At 39.2% G+C, this 17,656-nt stretch overlaps 1 pseudogene; it reads left to right on the top strand.

Moving 5' to 3' along the window:
• The first annotated feature begins 16,138 nt into the window (after positions 1-16,138).
• On the top strand, positions 16,139-17,656 carry LOC138097214 (small integral membrane protein 30-like; annotated as a pseudogene).

Raw genomic sequence — 17,656 nt, 5'->3', positions numbered from 1 at the left:
ATTAAGAGTTACATCCCAAAGAGTCACAGAATAATAAGGACTAGAAACCTATCTCCCCAGCCCTGCCTTTCTCAGAACCGGCCATACTTTTCTCAACTTTCTAACTAGAAAAATGACCTGCTCCTTAGGGAAGCAGTAGAGATTAATTGACCAATGTTGGGAAAGTGTTGTAAAGATGAAGCATTCTGCATAAATGTTTAAGTATCATTATTACATTGCAACTTCAAATTGAAGTTCTAACTTTGAAATGTGATTATACACTTCCCAAGAAAGCCCTTGCATAACCACATATATAGGTTTATTACTGTTTACTCTAACAGCCTAACTCATGGTTATGAAACTTTATTGCACTTGATGGAGGACCCTTGCATTTATTAGTTTTAAACTGCTGGTTTCTGGGGTATTTATGTAAATGAGGGAAAGATACCAAAACAGTAAATAATAAGCATGTCACTGCTGCTTAAAAATCTGTTGGTAAAAACAAATTTTGTTTTGTTACACGAAAACCCTAAAACATAACATGGAAAAATAGAGCTTTGGCATCTATAAGCATGTTTTGGTTTGGGGGTTTTATGATGGTGGTTCCCCTTCTAAGCATTCCTTTTCCATTCTGTAAATATTTGTATCACTTCCACATTTTCCACATTTATCATCATACATATCATATATATGTGACTGTATACATATATGGAGAGAAAAAGAAGTGAGTAAAATGCTACATTTTAAGATTTTTTTTATTTAACAAAATGTTAAAAAGTATACCAGATGGCTAATTATAGCTCCCAGAAACAAAAGGCCACACCTAAGTTTATTGCAGTTGCCTCATAAGGAGTGTTATGATAAAATCATGGTTCCATAAACTTGACAACAAAACAGCAAAATAAACTTCAAATTTAAATTCAAATTTTGATTCATTTAAAAATTCACGCCACTTTGCTTCCCAGTGTGCCTGTGTGCTAAGTTGCCTCAGTCGTGTCCAACTCTTTGGGACCCTATGGACTGTAGCCCATCAGGCTCCTCTGTCCATGGGATTCTCCAGGCAAGAATACTGAAGTGGGTTGCTATGCCCTCTTGCAGGGGATCTTCCCAACCCAGGGACTGAACCCAAGTATCTTCTGTCTCCTGCATTGGCAGGCAGATTCTTTACCCCTGCCGCCACCTGGAAAGCCCTTACTTCCCAGCAGAGGACACAAAATACTTCTGCAGTCATTAAAAAACTCAGAATTTTCTAACAACATATTCTTTATCTCCAGGTTTTCTTCACAATGCCTTTCTACTCATTATCTTGGGTGGTTTTTTTTTTCTCAAGTTGAATATCTATATCCATATTCCTAAGTCAAAAAGTTATATATCATTTGAAACAGCAGTGAAAAATCATAAAATTCTAAATATTCAACAATATTCTTAAAAACTATGGTTAAATAAAGGACCTCTGTTCAGTCATTAAAAAAAAAAAATCATGTTCCTACACTTAATGTATGATCCAGCCATTCCACTCCAAGTTATTTACCCAAGAGAAAAGGAAGCATATACAGACTTATACATGAATGTTCATAGCAGCTTTATTTGTAATAGCCCCAAACTGGGAACAATCCAACATCTATCAACAAGTGGATAGACAAACAAATTGTGGGATATCCTACAGTGAAATACTACTTAGCAATGAGAAGGAAAAACTTAAAAGACACTGTGGAAAAGCTTAAAAGACATGGATGAATCTCAATATAATTTTGCTAAATGAAAAAATTTAATTTAAAAAGTACATATCCATTTACAAAGTATTCTAGAAAATACAAGCTACAGTGTCAAAAAGCAAATCAATAACAGTGCTCAGGGGTGGTAAGTGGGTAGTAGGGAAAGGGAGGATTACTAAGAGGCAGAAGGAAAATTCTGGGGCTTCACTATATTGATTGTGAAAATGATTTCCTAGGTGTCAAAACTTATCAAGTTGTACTCCTTTAGTACATGCAGTGTTTTAATGTGTTATACCTCAGAAAGCTGTTTTTAAAAAACCATGTACTAGGAGAATACACTACATTAGAAGAAAATGAAATATTTATTACAAAGTAAAAATGCATATTTTAAAACAGCCTGAAAACTGACTCCAAATTATGACTTTTAAAAAATGTGTGCATATATGATAAACACACACACACAATACTGTAAGGATAACCCCCCAAATGTTAACAGTGCTTACTTAATGGTGGGGAGTTTTCTTTCTGTATTTTCTGTCTTATAATGAATCTGTTTTTAATTAATGGAACAAGTGAAACAATCTAATTTGGGGGAGGTTGGGAAAGCAAAATATGAGTTTCTTCACCATAAGTTCTACTATCCAAAGTGTAATGAACTTAGGTATATCGCCTGGGAATACCATAACCAGCTCACAGCTCCAAGTTCACAAAGCTGTCACCAGATAGTAATAGCCTGTTCCCTAAAACCATGGTTGGAGAAGGCAATGGCACCCCACTCCAGTACTCTTGCCTGGAAAATCCCATGGAAGGAGGAGCCTGGTAGGCTGCGGTACATGGGGTCGCAAAGAGTCAGACACGACTGAGCGACTTCACTTTCACTTTTCACTTTCATGCAGTGGAGAAGGAAATGGCAAGCCACTCCAGTGTTCTTGCCTGGAGAATCCCAGGGACGGTGGAGCCTGATGGGCTGCCGTCTATGGGGTCGCACAGAGTCGGACACGACGGAAGCAACTTAGCAGCAGCAGCAGCTAGCACTATGGTAGGGTATTCTAAGCTTAATACCCTTAGTCTGAGTATTCAAAAATTCAAACCATGACTTTCCTGTGATACCTACTCATGTAAACAGAGATGCATAAAAGGACGAATTCTTCTGGCACCTGCACCTGCAAATGTTTGGAGGAACAGACAGTGATTAGGAGGCATTTGTAGTTTCTAAATGGGTATGGAATATATACGGACTTCCCAGGTGATGCCAGTGGTAAAGATCCTGCCTGCCAAAGCAGGAAACATAAGAGACTCTGGTTCGATCCCTGGGTCAGGAAGATCCCCTGGAGGAGGCCACAGCAACCAACTCCAGTATTCTTGCCTAGAGAATCCCATGGACAGAGAAGCCTGAAAGGCATGGTCCATGGGGTCACAAAGAGTCGGACACAATTGAAGCGACTTAGCACAGCACAGAACATGGAATATGTATATATATAACATCTGCTGTAGATTTAAATGTGTTAATGGATATTAGTTTCAATTCTTTCTTTAATCGACAAGTAATGTCTCCTGTCTAGTTCTTGGTTTCTGGCATGTAAAATAAGAAAGTAGAATTGATATCTAAGCTTCCTCCTACTTCCAATGTTCTATGATTCTATGCCACCATCGTTAAACTATCAAGAGGACTACATTTTATGTATCACACAGGAGGTGATTTTTTCTTCCAGTTTTCTCTTCCATCTACTGGAAATAATTGATGAAAAATATTTTGCAACTTAGTACAGCCTCTTAAGTGCACTCATCAACTATTCTAAAGAGATGTGATTTTATTTTTTTAATTTTTATTTATTTATTTTAGGCACTGGGTCTTCCTTACAGTGTTCAGGCTTCTCATTGCACTGCCTTCTCTTGTCGTGGAGCACAAGCTTCAGCGCACAGGCTCAGAAGTAGTGGCACAGTTGCTTAGTTGCTTAGCAGCATGTACAGTCTTCCCGGGCCAAGGGTCAGACCTGTGCCTCCTGCACTGGCAGGTGAACTCTTAACCACCGCACCACCAGAGAAGTCCAAGTGATATGATATGACATTAAATGATTATAACATATTTTATAATTTAAAATGGTTCATTGGAATGCTAATGATTTTCTCTTGGAAGGAATTTTTTGACTAAAAATTGTAGCAAGCCAAATATGTGCTTGAGACCGGGATAATGTCTTTCATTTGGGAGGAAAAACCATCCCCAAGGAAAAAAATGCAAAAAGGCAAAATGGCTGTCTGAGGAAGCCTTACATTAAATAGCTAAGAAAATAAGAGAAGTGAAAGGCAAAGGAAAAAGGGAAAGATAAACCTATCTGAATGCAGAGTTCCAAAGAATAGCAAGGAGATATAAGAAAGCTTTCCTTAGTGATCAATGCAAAGAAATAGAGAAAAACGATAAATGGGAAAGAGATCTCTTCAAGAAAGTTAGAGATACCAAGGGAACATTTCATGGAAAGATGGGCTCAATAAAGGACAGAAACGGTATGGACCTAATAGAAGCAGAAGATATTAAAAAGAGGTGGCAAGAATACACAGAAGAACTATAAAAAAAGAGATCTTAACCCAAAAAAAACTGTGATTAACTGTCATTAACCCAAATAACTGTGATGGTGTGATCACTTACCTAGAGCCAGACATCTTGGAGTGTGAAGTTAAGTGGGCCTTAGGAAGCATCACTACAAACAAAACTAGTGGAGGTGATGGGATTCCAGCTGAGGTATTTCAACTCCTAAAAGATGATGCTATTAAAGTGCTGCACTCAATATGCCAGCAAATTTGGAAAACTTAGCAGAAGCTACAGGAATGGAAAAGGTGAGTTTTCATTGCAATCCCAAAGAAGGGCAATGCCAAGGAATGTTCAAACTATGGCACAATTGCACTCTTTTCACATGCTAGCAAAGTAAAGCTCAAAATCCTTCAAGCTAGACATCAATAGTACGTGAACCAAGAACTTCTAGATTACAAGCTGGATTTATTTTATTTTTTATTTTTTTTTACAAGCTGGATTTAGAAAAGGCAGAGGAACCAGAGATCAAATTGCCAACATCCATTGGATCATAGAAAAAGCTAGAGAATTCCCGAAAAACATCTGCTTCATTGACTGTACTAAAGCCTTTGACTGTGTGGATCACAACAAACTGGAAAATTCTTCAAGAGATGTAAATACCAGGCCACCTTACCTACCTCTTAGAAATCTGTATTCAGGTCAAAAAGCAACAGTTAGAACAGGACATAGAACAACAGACTGGTTCCAAATTGGGGAAGGAGTACGTCAAGGCTGTATATTGTCACCCCGCCTATTACCTTATATGCAGAGTACATCATGCGAAATGCTGGGCTGGATGAAGCTCAAGCTGGAATTGCCGGGAGAAGTATCAATAACCTCAGATATGCAGATGATACTACCCTTACAGCAGAAAGTGAAGAGGAACTAAAGAGCCTCTTGATGAAGGTAAAAGAGGAGAGTGAAAAGCTGGCTTAAAACTCAACATTCAAAAAATGAAGATCATGGAATCCGATCCTATCACTTCATGGCAAATAGATGGGGAAACAATGGAAACAGTGACAGACTTTATTTTCTTGGGATGTGGATGGTGACTGCAGGCATGAAATTAAAAGATGCCTGTTCCTTGGAAGAAAAGCCATGATGAAGCTAGATAGTGTATTAAGAAGCAGAGACATTACTTTGCCTACAGAGTTAAAGCTATGGTTTTTCCAGTAGTCATATATGAATGAGAGAGAGATGAGTGAGAGTTGGACCATAAAGAAAGGTGAGTGCCGAAGAACCGATGCTTTTCAAACTGTGGTGTTGGAGAAGGATCTTGAGAATCCCTGGGACTGCAAGGAGATGAAACCAGTCAATCCTAAAGGAAATCAACCCTGAATATTCATTGGAAGGACTGATACTGAAGCTGAAGCTCCGATACTTTGGCCATTTGATGTGAAGAGCCAACTCACTGGAAAAGACCCTGATGCTGGGAAAGACTGAAGAAAGGAGGAGAAGGGGACAACAGAGGACAAGAAGGTTGGATGGCATCACTGATTCAATGGACATGAGTTTGAGCAAGCTCCGGGAGCTGGTGAAGGACAGGGAAACCTGGCGTGCTGCAGTCCATAGGGTCTCAAAGAGTCGGACACGACTGATTGACTGAACAACAACACTTTCTTGCACTAAGCTCTTAGATATTGCAAATTACCTAAATTAATGAAAACACTTTATTCTGAAAACATTTTTATCTTAACTGATGTAAGATCTTGGTGCAAATAGGTGGGATAGAAATGTGAATAAAAGCTTTAAGTGTCCCTGTATAAACCAGAGCTTATCTTCTTTACATATCTACTTTGCATCACTGGTGGCTCAGATGGTAAAGAATCTGCCTGCAATGCAGGAGACCTGGGATCAATTCCTGAATCAGGAAGACCCCCTAGAGAAAGGAATGGCAGCCCCCTCCAATATTCTGGCCTGGCAAATCCTATGAACAGAGGAGCCTAGCATGCTACAGTACATGGAGCTGCAAAGAGTCAGACACGACTGAGCGACTAACACTTTCACTTTTGCAACAGCGAGACAAATAACTAGAGTTCTATCTCTGAACTTTTCTTTAATTTGTATCTTGACTTGAAAGGAGGTGGAAGATGTATTTTGTACCATTTTGCTACAAAACAGATGTCCTCCCTAGGGTTGCATAAATGGGGAGCTTTGATACCATATTTTAAAAGATTTCCTAAAATGCACCATTTCCTGGGCCACATCCATAAGCAGGCATTCACTGCCTTTCTCAGAAATTTTCTGACATCCTGGTAGCAAGGCCTGCATAGGGAGCTGAAAGTAGGATGATTCTATATCCCTCTATAAAGCCCATTCTAATTGTTATGGCTAAAACATTTCCTTAAATTTCATTGCCAGGACGAAGATCCATTTGCTTCCTTCATTCTCATTCATTCATTCATTCTACTACCAACTCATGGATTCCTGGCACGAAAACCATGGAAACCAAAACGTATAGATGATGCAAGCTTTTAAAACTACCTATGAGCATTTTTCATAAGATTTCTTTGTCTTTCAATATACCTATATTTTTTCAATTTACCTATGTTTCTAATTACAGAAACATATACTCAGGATACGACAATCAAATAGGATCACATAGCTTCAAAAAACAAGTAAAAAAAAGAACCAAACACAGAACACCTTTTCAAAAAACAAAAAAGAACAGGGAAGAAATTTAAAAATCAACGATTATTTCACCACCTGGAGATGAGCAGCTGTTAAAGATTTGGTGTGCATGTGCTGGTACTCCTGCCTGGGCTGCTGGTTTTCCCATTTCTTCCGCCTGACACTCTCCTCTCCCAGAAATTTCTGGGGGCTCACCCACTGCATTCAGTCTCTGTTCATCTGTCACTAGAGCAGAGGAGACCTCCCTGACCACCCTTCCTAATTAGCACTCCCTTACTCTCTATCACCTTACTCTCCTTTATTATTTTCGAAGTACAATATAAGATATTTAATAAAAGATTTGCCTATTTTTAAATTATGTCTCACCCAAAAGACTGTAAGTATAAACATACAGCTCAGCTCCTAGAACAGTACCTATCAGTAGAAAGAGTTGCTCAATTTATATATATTGATATATACATGAAAAGTGAGACTGTTAGTCGCTTGTTTGTGTCCAACTCTTTGCAACCTCACGTCCTGCTGCCCACCAGGCTCCTCTGTCCGTGGAATTTTCCAAGCAAGAATGCTGGAATGGGTAGCCAAACCCTTCTCCAGGGGATATCCCCAACCCAGGGATTGAACTCAGATCTCCAGCATTACAGGCAGATTCTTTTACTGTATGAGCCACCAGGGAGGCCCATTGATATATACACACATAACTTAATCTTTTATCACATACATACTGAGTTCCTAGGGCTTCCCTGGTAGCTCAGCTGGTAAAGAATTTACCTGCAATGTAGGAAACCTTGGTTTGATTTGTGGGTCAGGAAGATCCCCTGGAGAAGGGATAGGCTACCACTCCAGTATTCTTGGGCTTCCCTGGTGGCTCAGATGGTAAAGAATCTGCCTGTAATGTGGGAGACCTGGGTTCAATCCCTGAGTTGGGAAGATCCCCTGGAGGAGGGCATGGCAACCCACTCCAGTATTCTTGCCTGGAGAATCTCCATGGACAGAGGAGCCTGGCAGGCTATAGTCCATGTGGTCACAAAGAGTCGCAACACAACTAAGCACTGCACAGCATCGAGTTCCTATTATATAGTTTTTTATCTTTGTATATAATTTTTAAAATAGGTTATATCAGACATACTATATTGAAGACTGTGTTTTTCACTTTGCAATAAATTACGATGACACATCAGAAATTCTTAGTGTGTGTTAGTTGCTCAGTCATGTCTGACTGTGAGTGCACAGACTATAGCCTAATAGGCACCCCTGCCCATGAAATTCTCCAAGCAAGAATACTGGAGTGGGTTGCCATTTCCTTCTCCAGGGGATCTTCCCAACCCAGGGACTGAACCTAGGTCTCCCACATTGCAAGCAGATTCTTTACCATCTGAGTCACCAAAAATTCTTACCCAATGCTATTCTAATAATGGCTTAAGGATGTTACTAATTCTCTATTGTTAGACTATCAAGCACATGGGCATTTCAGCGCATCCTTCCAACACACATCATGTTACTCTCAACCAGTTAAGACAGTTATAAGTAATATTAACAATGCCTTATATTCACAGGGTACTTTATAGTTCACAATCTATTTTTATACACCATTTGGTCCTTACAATAAACTCAAGCAAACAGAGAAGAAACTCAGAAAGGTTACATTATGCAGGATACAAGATGCTTAGGGCTGGTGCACTGGGATGACCCAGAGAGATGGTTTGGGGAGGGAGAAGGGAGGGGGGTTCAGGATTGGGAACTCATGTACACCCACGGCGGATTCATGTTGATGTATGGCAAAACCAATACAGTATTGTAAAGTAAAATAAAGTAAATAAATAAAATAAAATTGCTACAACTTAGGGGGAAAAAAAAAGGTTACATCATTTCCCTAAAATCATTAAAAAAGAACAGTAATAGGGAGTCCAGATTCAAACCTAGGTCTATCTATCTCTGCAGCCTGGGCTCCTCACTTTACGTCATCACCCCTGGTTGAAGGCTTCATTTTACAGATGAGTGATCCATGCTTAGAGAAGGGAGTAACGATGTGCCCAGAGTCACAAAGCTTCTTTAAGAAAGAATAGAGGTAAAGTAGAACCCAGGTCTCCTGACTCCCTGTCCAAAGCTCTCTCAACTACATGCTGGGTCAACAAATTAGAAAAAAAAAGCCCAAATTGCTCCATTGCTACGACGGTGACCAACACATGCTGTTACACTTCTCTGAAGATTACTCTGTATATTTGCTCAGTGCTGCGAAGTGCCAACCCGATGACACTTGCAATCTTGAGCTTATCTGACGTGGTTGGGAAGCAAATGAGATTCTGGTGCCCCTGTTGCGCATAGGTGCTCAATGAGCATTTCCTGCATAGTGGGAAAGTGCCCTATATTTACAGTATTTGATCCAGTTTAACAGCAAGATCTAATGTTAAAATTAGCCTTGTAAAAGTTTTCACCCTAGTTCACACAAAAACAAGATTCTGAGATTATGACTAGCAATTTTTCATGAGTTGATTTATCTGAATAAAACCTATAAGGTTTTGAACCATTAAACATTCGATTTAGAAAAAAAATCTCAGCATACAGAAGAATAAACTGAGAAATGGAACAGATCTGTTTCTTTTAATAATTATGAGCAATATCTCAAACTCAGCATCCTTAGACCACTGAGCTGTGTAGGATGAATGTGCTAATTAATCAATTACTACCCAACAATGTACCCCGTTTATTTACTGAAATGCACCAGAAACATGTGCAGAACTGGTAATTATTAATCATCTTCAGTAACAAATATGACTCAAGTTCACCTTCATATAATTAATAGAGCATGTAGTTAGTTTTAACATCTTGCTTTATTAGAAACAGCAAGAAGGAATAAAAAGAAAGAGCTGAACTACAGTTGTGGTTCACTGAAGTGCTAGCTTGGACTAAATGTGCCTATGACTCACAGTAGCAGCATTATTCATACCTGTCCATATGAGCATATGGCCAGATGCTCTCTCCATTAAAAACTAAGTTTGTAAAAACCAAACTTTTTAATGTGAATAAAATTTTAGATTTACAGAAAAGTTGTAAAAGCATTCCAAAGAATTCCTACATATTCTCTACCCAGGTTCCCCTAATAAAATCCAAGTGTTAGAGCTTGATAAGTTGCTTAGAGTTGGGATCTTTGCTTATGGTAGGCAAATGCCTTATTGCATGCCTTTCAATTTTAAAGATATTTTAATATTTCAAAAGTACTGTGATATGCATAGAAATAGCTGTTTAACAACAAATTTTGCAAGTGATTCCATTATGAAAAATAGTTTTTTTTCCTTGAGGATCATAATGTGTGCCCTCAAATTTCCTTTTGAGTCAGATAGACTCCTGGGTATAGAAAGGCCATGTTTTGGGTCTATAATGCTATTTCCTGTTTACTTACAAATTGTATAACATCTAAAGTGTATTAGTAACTTTTACATCTGAGTCCAGCATCAGATGATTCTTTTTAATTGAAGTCAAACATGAGGTTTTGAATTCTATCAATGTAGGTTAGCAGCAGCAGGTTCGGGTCCCAGCTCTACTACCCTGCCTGCCCTGTGACTGGAGCAGCTTATTGTAACTTCTAACTTTGGACACTGGGTTTCTTCAGTTTGAAGATGAGGAAAATGAAACTCTGATTTGGAATGTTGTTTCAATGAAACCGTAAGCAGAAACTTGACTGCATGTTCAGTTGCTCAGTAATGTCTGACTCTTTGCAACCCCATGGACTGTAGCCTGCCAGGCTCCTCTGTCCTTGGAATTCTCCAGGCAAGAATTTCTGGAGTGGGTTGCCATTCTCTTCTCCAGAGGAATCTTCCTGACCCAGGGAGTTGGACCTGAGTGTCTTGTATCCCCTGCGTTGACAGGTGGATTCCTTACCACTGCGCTGAGAAGCCCAGTTGGAAACTACTTAGCATGAAAAAAATACTCAGTAACTGGCTAAGTATTATTACACTGACATTATGGCCCTCTGCAGCCACATTTAGTTTAAAAAAATGAAATATGCACAAGTATGCATACACAACTCAAAAGGTATTTCATATAATGGAAACTGAAAACGTAGATTCACATTTTTTAAGTTTTCCTGAAGGGAAAAACTGATAAAATTTAATGCTGTGGAACTCCAGTATTCTTGCCTGGAAAATTCCATGAACAGGGGAGCCTGGTGGCTACAATCTATGGAGCTGCAGAGTTGGACACGACAGAGCAACTGAGTACATGCACACAGTAAATCAAAGGGCTTACCAGGTGGCTCAGTGGTAAAGAATCCTCTGGCCAATGCAGGAGCCTGGGATCAATCCCTGGGTTGGGCAGATTCCCTGGAGAGGGAAGTGGCAACCCACCCCAATATTCTTGCCTAGAAAATCACAGAGAGAGAGGAGCCTGAAGGGCTACATTCCATGGGGTTAAAAGAGTCAGACACGACTTAGTGACTAAACAGCAACAGTAAATTAAAAACCTGTCCCATCTGAAAATACCAGTGGAATGCCACTTCCAAAACCTAAACTGACAAATCATAAATCAGTGGTAGACTACGGTATTTCTATAATAAAATGATTCAAGGCCCCTTTAAATGGAGAGACCCCTCAGGGCATCTCAGTATTTGTTTATAGATCATTAACTACTTGACAGTGAGTCTGGAGAAGGGGCAAAAAGACTCACAGCTAAAGTGCTAAGAGTCACTGTCGGTTGAAGATCAGCAATAAAGCCAAAATATCTTAGGAATGTGATATGAAAATCTGATTTCTGCTACAAAAATGCTCTATGCTATTCGTGAATAAATCTGTTAGTAGGACGAAGCTCACTTTACAAAGCTGAGACTAATATGGGTTTTATGACAAAGTGAATTTACTGGGTCATGTTTTCAAATGCTTCCCCAAACACTGACTACATATTATAAAGACTGTAACATTGAAAACATGCCCATAAAGTAGACTGTGTTATCTACCAGCATAAATCATACTTGGTTTCAAAAAGTCACAAGTATGTCTCCTTGCTACTGGATTCTGGCATCCACAGGACAGGAGAAGAGCATTGAAACGTTTCCTAATGAGAAGCTTACTGAAAGCTGAGCAACCAGAATTTTGATTCATGTTTCTTATGTATGATCTTAGATAAGTTTCTTTCCTAGTCTGCAGCTTAATTTCTCCAAATACCAAACTTAAAATTAAAACCACTGACCCTGAATACTATGATTTCCTTTCTCCAATATCCTTCAAACATACTAATTGTATTCACTTTACCCACTTTCAAACCGCGCCCCCTTATTCAACAGATAAGAGTGCCTACCATATGCCAAGTTACTAGGTTCTGTGGGCACAACCGTTAACAAAACACACAAAACCCTCTGGCCTTATAGTTTACATTCCAGTGGGGTGGGGGAGGCAGGGAGAACTTGAAAATAGCTTAGACATAGATACTTTTGGAAGAGATCCCTGTACCCACTTTGTTCACAATAAAATGTCTGACCAGAGTAATTCTTCTTGTCACTCTTTGTAACAGCAGCCCCAGCTGCCAGCCAACTCCTTGGAGGCTTTCAGAACATCAATCAATTTCACAGAAGGACTCAAAAAAATCTAGAAAAAATATGGCAGTTCTTTTCTTTCCTAATGACTCCTGCCATAACTCAGTACCTCCAAGACAATGATTTTGCATAAAACCAATGTATATTGTCCTTCCCAGGGAAGACACAACCATATAGGAATAGAGCAGCAAGCACCGCTTGCCACTGATAGAAATGGGAAAAATGAATGAGCATCCTTCCTGTTGTAGAGATAACTCATGCACTTCCTCTGGTGCTGAGCTTGGCTTAGAGGGCACTGAACTGTGAGGCAAATTTGGTTCCTAGGACACTCAGGATGGTGGCTCTTCGGAGTATGTTTTTAAATTCCACAGCATGCTGGAATATGAACTGGGGCAGCAGCAATTCCATGGTCCTCCTTTTCTTAAACCAAAAGTCCTAAAGCTTCAAACTGGAAACTGTAAATGAAATTCTAATAGGAAATATTTCTATTCCTTTTAAATAATCCTTTTATCTTTTACCAACATGTTAACATATGCAATTAATATCTTGCTTTTAATTCTCCTTCTGAGAATAGCAGTGAATTAAAATCTACATGCCTACCCTACTTTCTTTTAAATCACATTATGAACGCGCACACACACAGAAATATAGTGATCAGGATCTCACAGTATGGTGGTAAAAACAATACAAGGATAAAGATTCTACATATGTATGAGGTCACGCTTGGCTCATGTTCACTATATATGGTTTCTGTACATATTTGTTAATAAATACTAATAGGATGTGTTAATAAGTAATATTATATATTACAGAACTCATTGTTTTCAAGCTTTTTATTGAAGTATAACATACATGCAGAAAAGGGCACACATCATATGTGTTTAGTAGTTCACAAACTGAATATACCCATTTAACAAGAATCAGATCAAGAAAGAGAATAATCCATAGGTTCATCAACTATAACAAATGTATTACTTTGCTGCTAGTGGTGGTAGTTTAGTCAATAAGTCATGCCCAACTCTTGCAATCCCATGAACTGTAGCCTGCCAGGCTCCTCTGTCCATGGGATTCTTCAGGCAAGAATACTGGAGTGGGTTGCCATTTCCTTCTCTAGGGGATCTTCCCAACCCAGGGATCAAACCCAGGTATCCTACACTGCAGATTCTTTACCAACTGAGCTAACAGGGAGGCCCATTTACTCTGGTGGGGGATGCTAATAATGCGGAAGGCTACACATGTGAGGCACAGGGAATTTATGAGAAAGATCTGTACCTTCCTCTTAATTTTGTAGTGAGTCTAACTAAAAACACTCTTAAAAAATTGTCTTAAAAAGAGAACTATAACAATCAAAGAATGTTTTTCAAAAGACAGAATTTAATTCCAGTCCCCCAGAAGTCACCTCATACTCCTTGTAGTAATTGTCTCTGCCAACCTGTAGTGATCACTTCTCTGTCTTCTAACCGATGAGTTTAGGCCAGTTTTTATACTTCATAGAAATGAAATAAAACAGTGAATACTTTGACACCTGACCTCTTTCACTATTCCCTATGTCTGTGAGATTCTGCGCTGCGTGTGACTGTAGGTCATTCTTGTTGCTGTGTAGTAGTCTATCATGTGAATGTGCCATAATTTGTTATCTGCTCCATTACTGATACGAATTTGAGTACTTTCCTGGTTGAGTATCACAAATATAAATAGTGCTGCTATGAATATTCTAGTATATGTCTTTTGAAGAACATATGCGCACTACTTCTGTTGGGAATTGCCATAGACTGTTTGTGACCCCCATAAACAGTTTTGAAAACGTTGAAGTCCTAATACCCAATGTGATGGTATTTGGAGATAAGTCCTCATGTGTGAAGAGGGGATAAAGGTTATGTGAAGTCATAAAGGTGTGACCCTGTAATAGGCCTGGTACCCTAACTGGAAAAGAGGCAGACACAGAGTTAGCTCTGCCTACCATGGGACGATTTACAGCAAGAGGGAAACATAAGCCAAGAGGAGAACTCTCACAGGGAACCCAACTGGTTGGCACCTGATCCTGGACTTCCCAGTCCCCAGAACTGTGAGAAATAAATTTATTGTTGGCTAAATCTAGCCTGTGGTATTTTGTTATGGCAGCCTGAGCACACTATGTAGGAGTGGTATTGCTGGGTCACAAGGTATGCATTTATTTAGCTTTAATCAATAAACTGCCAAAAAAATTTCCAAAGTGGTTGCCAACCATGTATAAAAGTTCTAACTGCTGCATATCCTTAGTACTTTCTATCTTTTCTACCTTAGCCCACTCCAGTGGGTGTGTAATATATAAGGTAATATATATTTTATTAATAGTTCCATTTCTCATATGATTAGAGAAACTAAGCACTTTTTTACATTAAAGCAGGGACATTACTTTGCCAACTAAGGTCCGTCTAGTCAAGGCTATGGTTTTTCCTGTGGTCATGTATGGACGTGAGAGTTGGACTGTGAAGAAGGCTGAGCGCCAAAGAATTGATGCTTTTGAACTGTGGTGTTGGAGAAGACTCTTGAGAGTCCCTTGGAATGCAAGGAGAGCCAACCAGTCCATTCTGAAGGAGATCAACCTTGGGATTTCTTTGGAGGGAATGATGCTGAAGCTGAAACTCCAGTACTTTGGCCACCTCACGTGAAGAGTTGACTCACTGGAAAAGACTCTGATGCTGGGAGGGATTGGGGGCAATAGGAGAAAGGGACGACCAAGGATGAGATGGCTGGATGGCATCACAGACTCGATGGACATGAGTCTGAGTGAACTCCGGGAGATGGTGATGGACAGGGAGGCCTGGCGTGCTGCGATTCATGGGGTAGCAGAGAGTCGGCACGACTGAGCAACTGAACTGAACTGAACTGAACATCTAGATGTTCCTCTTTGGGAAGGGTCCATGAAATATTTTGGCCAGCTTTCTATTAGATTGTCTTTTTACAATAATTTGTTCTAGATACCAAATGCTTTGTCAGATATATGTAATCCAAATACTTCTCTCACTCTTTTGATTACCTTTTTATATACTCTCTCAATAATGCATTTTAATGAACAGAAATTCTTAATTTTAGTATATTCCAAACTATCAACTTTGTATAACTTATTTTTTAACATGTTCTGAACATTTGCAATGTCATAAGTGCCTTTAAAACAAAACCAAAACAAAATCCCTTCTTTCTAGGAGCAGCATGATACACCCATGCACATGTTAAAAGCTGTACAAGGCAGCACTATTTATAGATATTTTTAAGGGGTTCTGTTTAAGGGATAGGTCATCTCTCCATACTTTGTGGAAAACTAAATATTTGTTCATTTAATGCACTTAATTACTGGACACTAAGCAATGTTTTTAAACACTGACTTAGGCTTTTGAATAACAACTTCTAAGTCCCTTTGGGGGCACCTAAAGAATTAGAACTGACAATTCATTGCTATGAAGAATTAAGAACGGAAAAGAAAATCAAGCATCTGATCTGAATTGTAGTTTTTTGAGAGATTATCTTATTTCAATTATGGAAGGAGTACTATATACAGTTAGAAAAGATATCTAGATGTCATGTTCTTCAGCTCTGCATCTTTAGGCTGGGGTAATATTTCATTGAAACACTCTTGAAAACCTAGGTGTGGTACACCACCTATCAGAAATCTTTGGACGAACTTCCTATCTTACAATAGAAAAGAGATAATCAAAGAGCCTTGGATCAGAGAAACCTTTATCACTGATGAGGTTTTTCCAGGAGAGCATCTTCCAACAGAAATCCTTCAGTTCCCTAGCTGTTTTACAAGCCTCCATGAGACAACGTGGTGCTAAGGTAAGGTAAGGTAAGGTGAAGTCGCTTAGTCGTGTCCGACTCTTTGCGACCCTGTGGACTGTAACCTACTAGGCTTCTCCGTCCATGGGATTCTCCAGGCAAGAATACTGGTTGGGTTGCCATTTCCTTCTCCAGGGGATCTTCCTGACCCAGGGATCGAACCCAGGTTTCCTGCATTGAAGGCAGACACTTTAATCTCTGAGCCACCAGGGAAGAGGCGCAGTGCTACCTATGTACATTTCTGGTTCTCTTTATCGGTGGTTTTTACCTTATATACTACAGAACGTAGGATTTCTCAGACTGAATTCAGAGGTTCCCCAAATGTTTGATTCAAATTTTATTTTTTAATAGATTTTTATATTGTCAAAAGGGAGATGTCCAATTTTTTTTAACATATTACAAACTCCCCATGCATTAATTTGAGGTTAAGCCATTTCAGCATAGATCTCAAAATTCATCTCCAGTTGTCATCTTTAGTTGAAGCACATGCCCAAGATTTCAAGGTGAATCACTTAAAAACCACTCTTACTTATATCTACTTCTCCCAAGAGATCAGGATTTTCTTGACAGTAAACAATCAAAACAAAGGAGTAAGAAACTGTTATTTTAAAAAAAGAAGAAAAAAAGAAACTATCCTCAGGCTACTATAACTGCAACTGTTGTCCATAGCCCCCAACTTCAAAAAAATTTGAGCATAAAACATCAGGGTCAAGAGCGCACTGGCAGTGGGCCAGCCATGGCATCCCAACCATACTAATTCCTGTTGGTCTTACCTGTGTCTCTGCCAGCCAGGCTCCCTTGATTCCTTCCCATTTCTAAGCTTGGTTCTGCAGACTTCCTATTTATTATTTTAGCTATCCAACTGCCTTCCAATAAATTCCTTTTCTGCTAAAAGCAAAACAGAACAAAGTAAAAACCCAAGACAACAACAAACTAGTCTCATTTTTTAAATTTACCTTTAATATTAAAATTTTGCACTTAATAAATCTTTAGTAATAAAACACAAGTTTTCATCTGCTTTATAGGTTGGGGTTCTATGACAGATTTTGTTTCAAAAGGAACTCCATCTTTTAAAAATTTAATTTGAACTCCTGTAATGGTTACTGCCTTGAAAGCACTGCCACATGTAGCCGCTTAGCCTCAGCATCCAGAGCTCCTGGAAGGAAGTTAGAATTAAACAAATATCACTTTCTCTGTAAGCTTCGGCCTTCAAGAACCAGTCACCTCAAGATCTCAACATCTGACATCAGTTTCAACACAAGTGTTTCTAATTATCTTTTCATTGCCTTTGGCGCTGCCTATTGTTGAAGCAGTAGAAACTAGAGATACAACAGCTCTCTTGTCAGGTGTGGTTCTCAGCATTACAGGGATCTGTGCTTGTTTGGTGGGGGGGGTGTATATGCACGAAGAAGAAATGGACAGGTATGA

This window comes from Capricornis sumatraensis, chromosome 2 (genome assembly GCF_032405125.1).
Source record: "Capricornis sumatraensis isolate serow.1 chromosome 2, serow.2, whole genome shotgun sequence".
Classification (NCBI taxonomy): Eukaryota; Metazoa; Chordata; class Mammalia; order Artiodactyla; family Bovidae; genus Capricornis; species Capricornis sumatraensis.
Note: the sequence above shows the minus strand (reverse complement) of the source record. Positions and strands in the feature narration are given on the sequence as shown.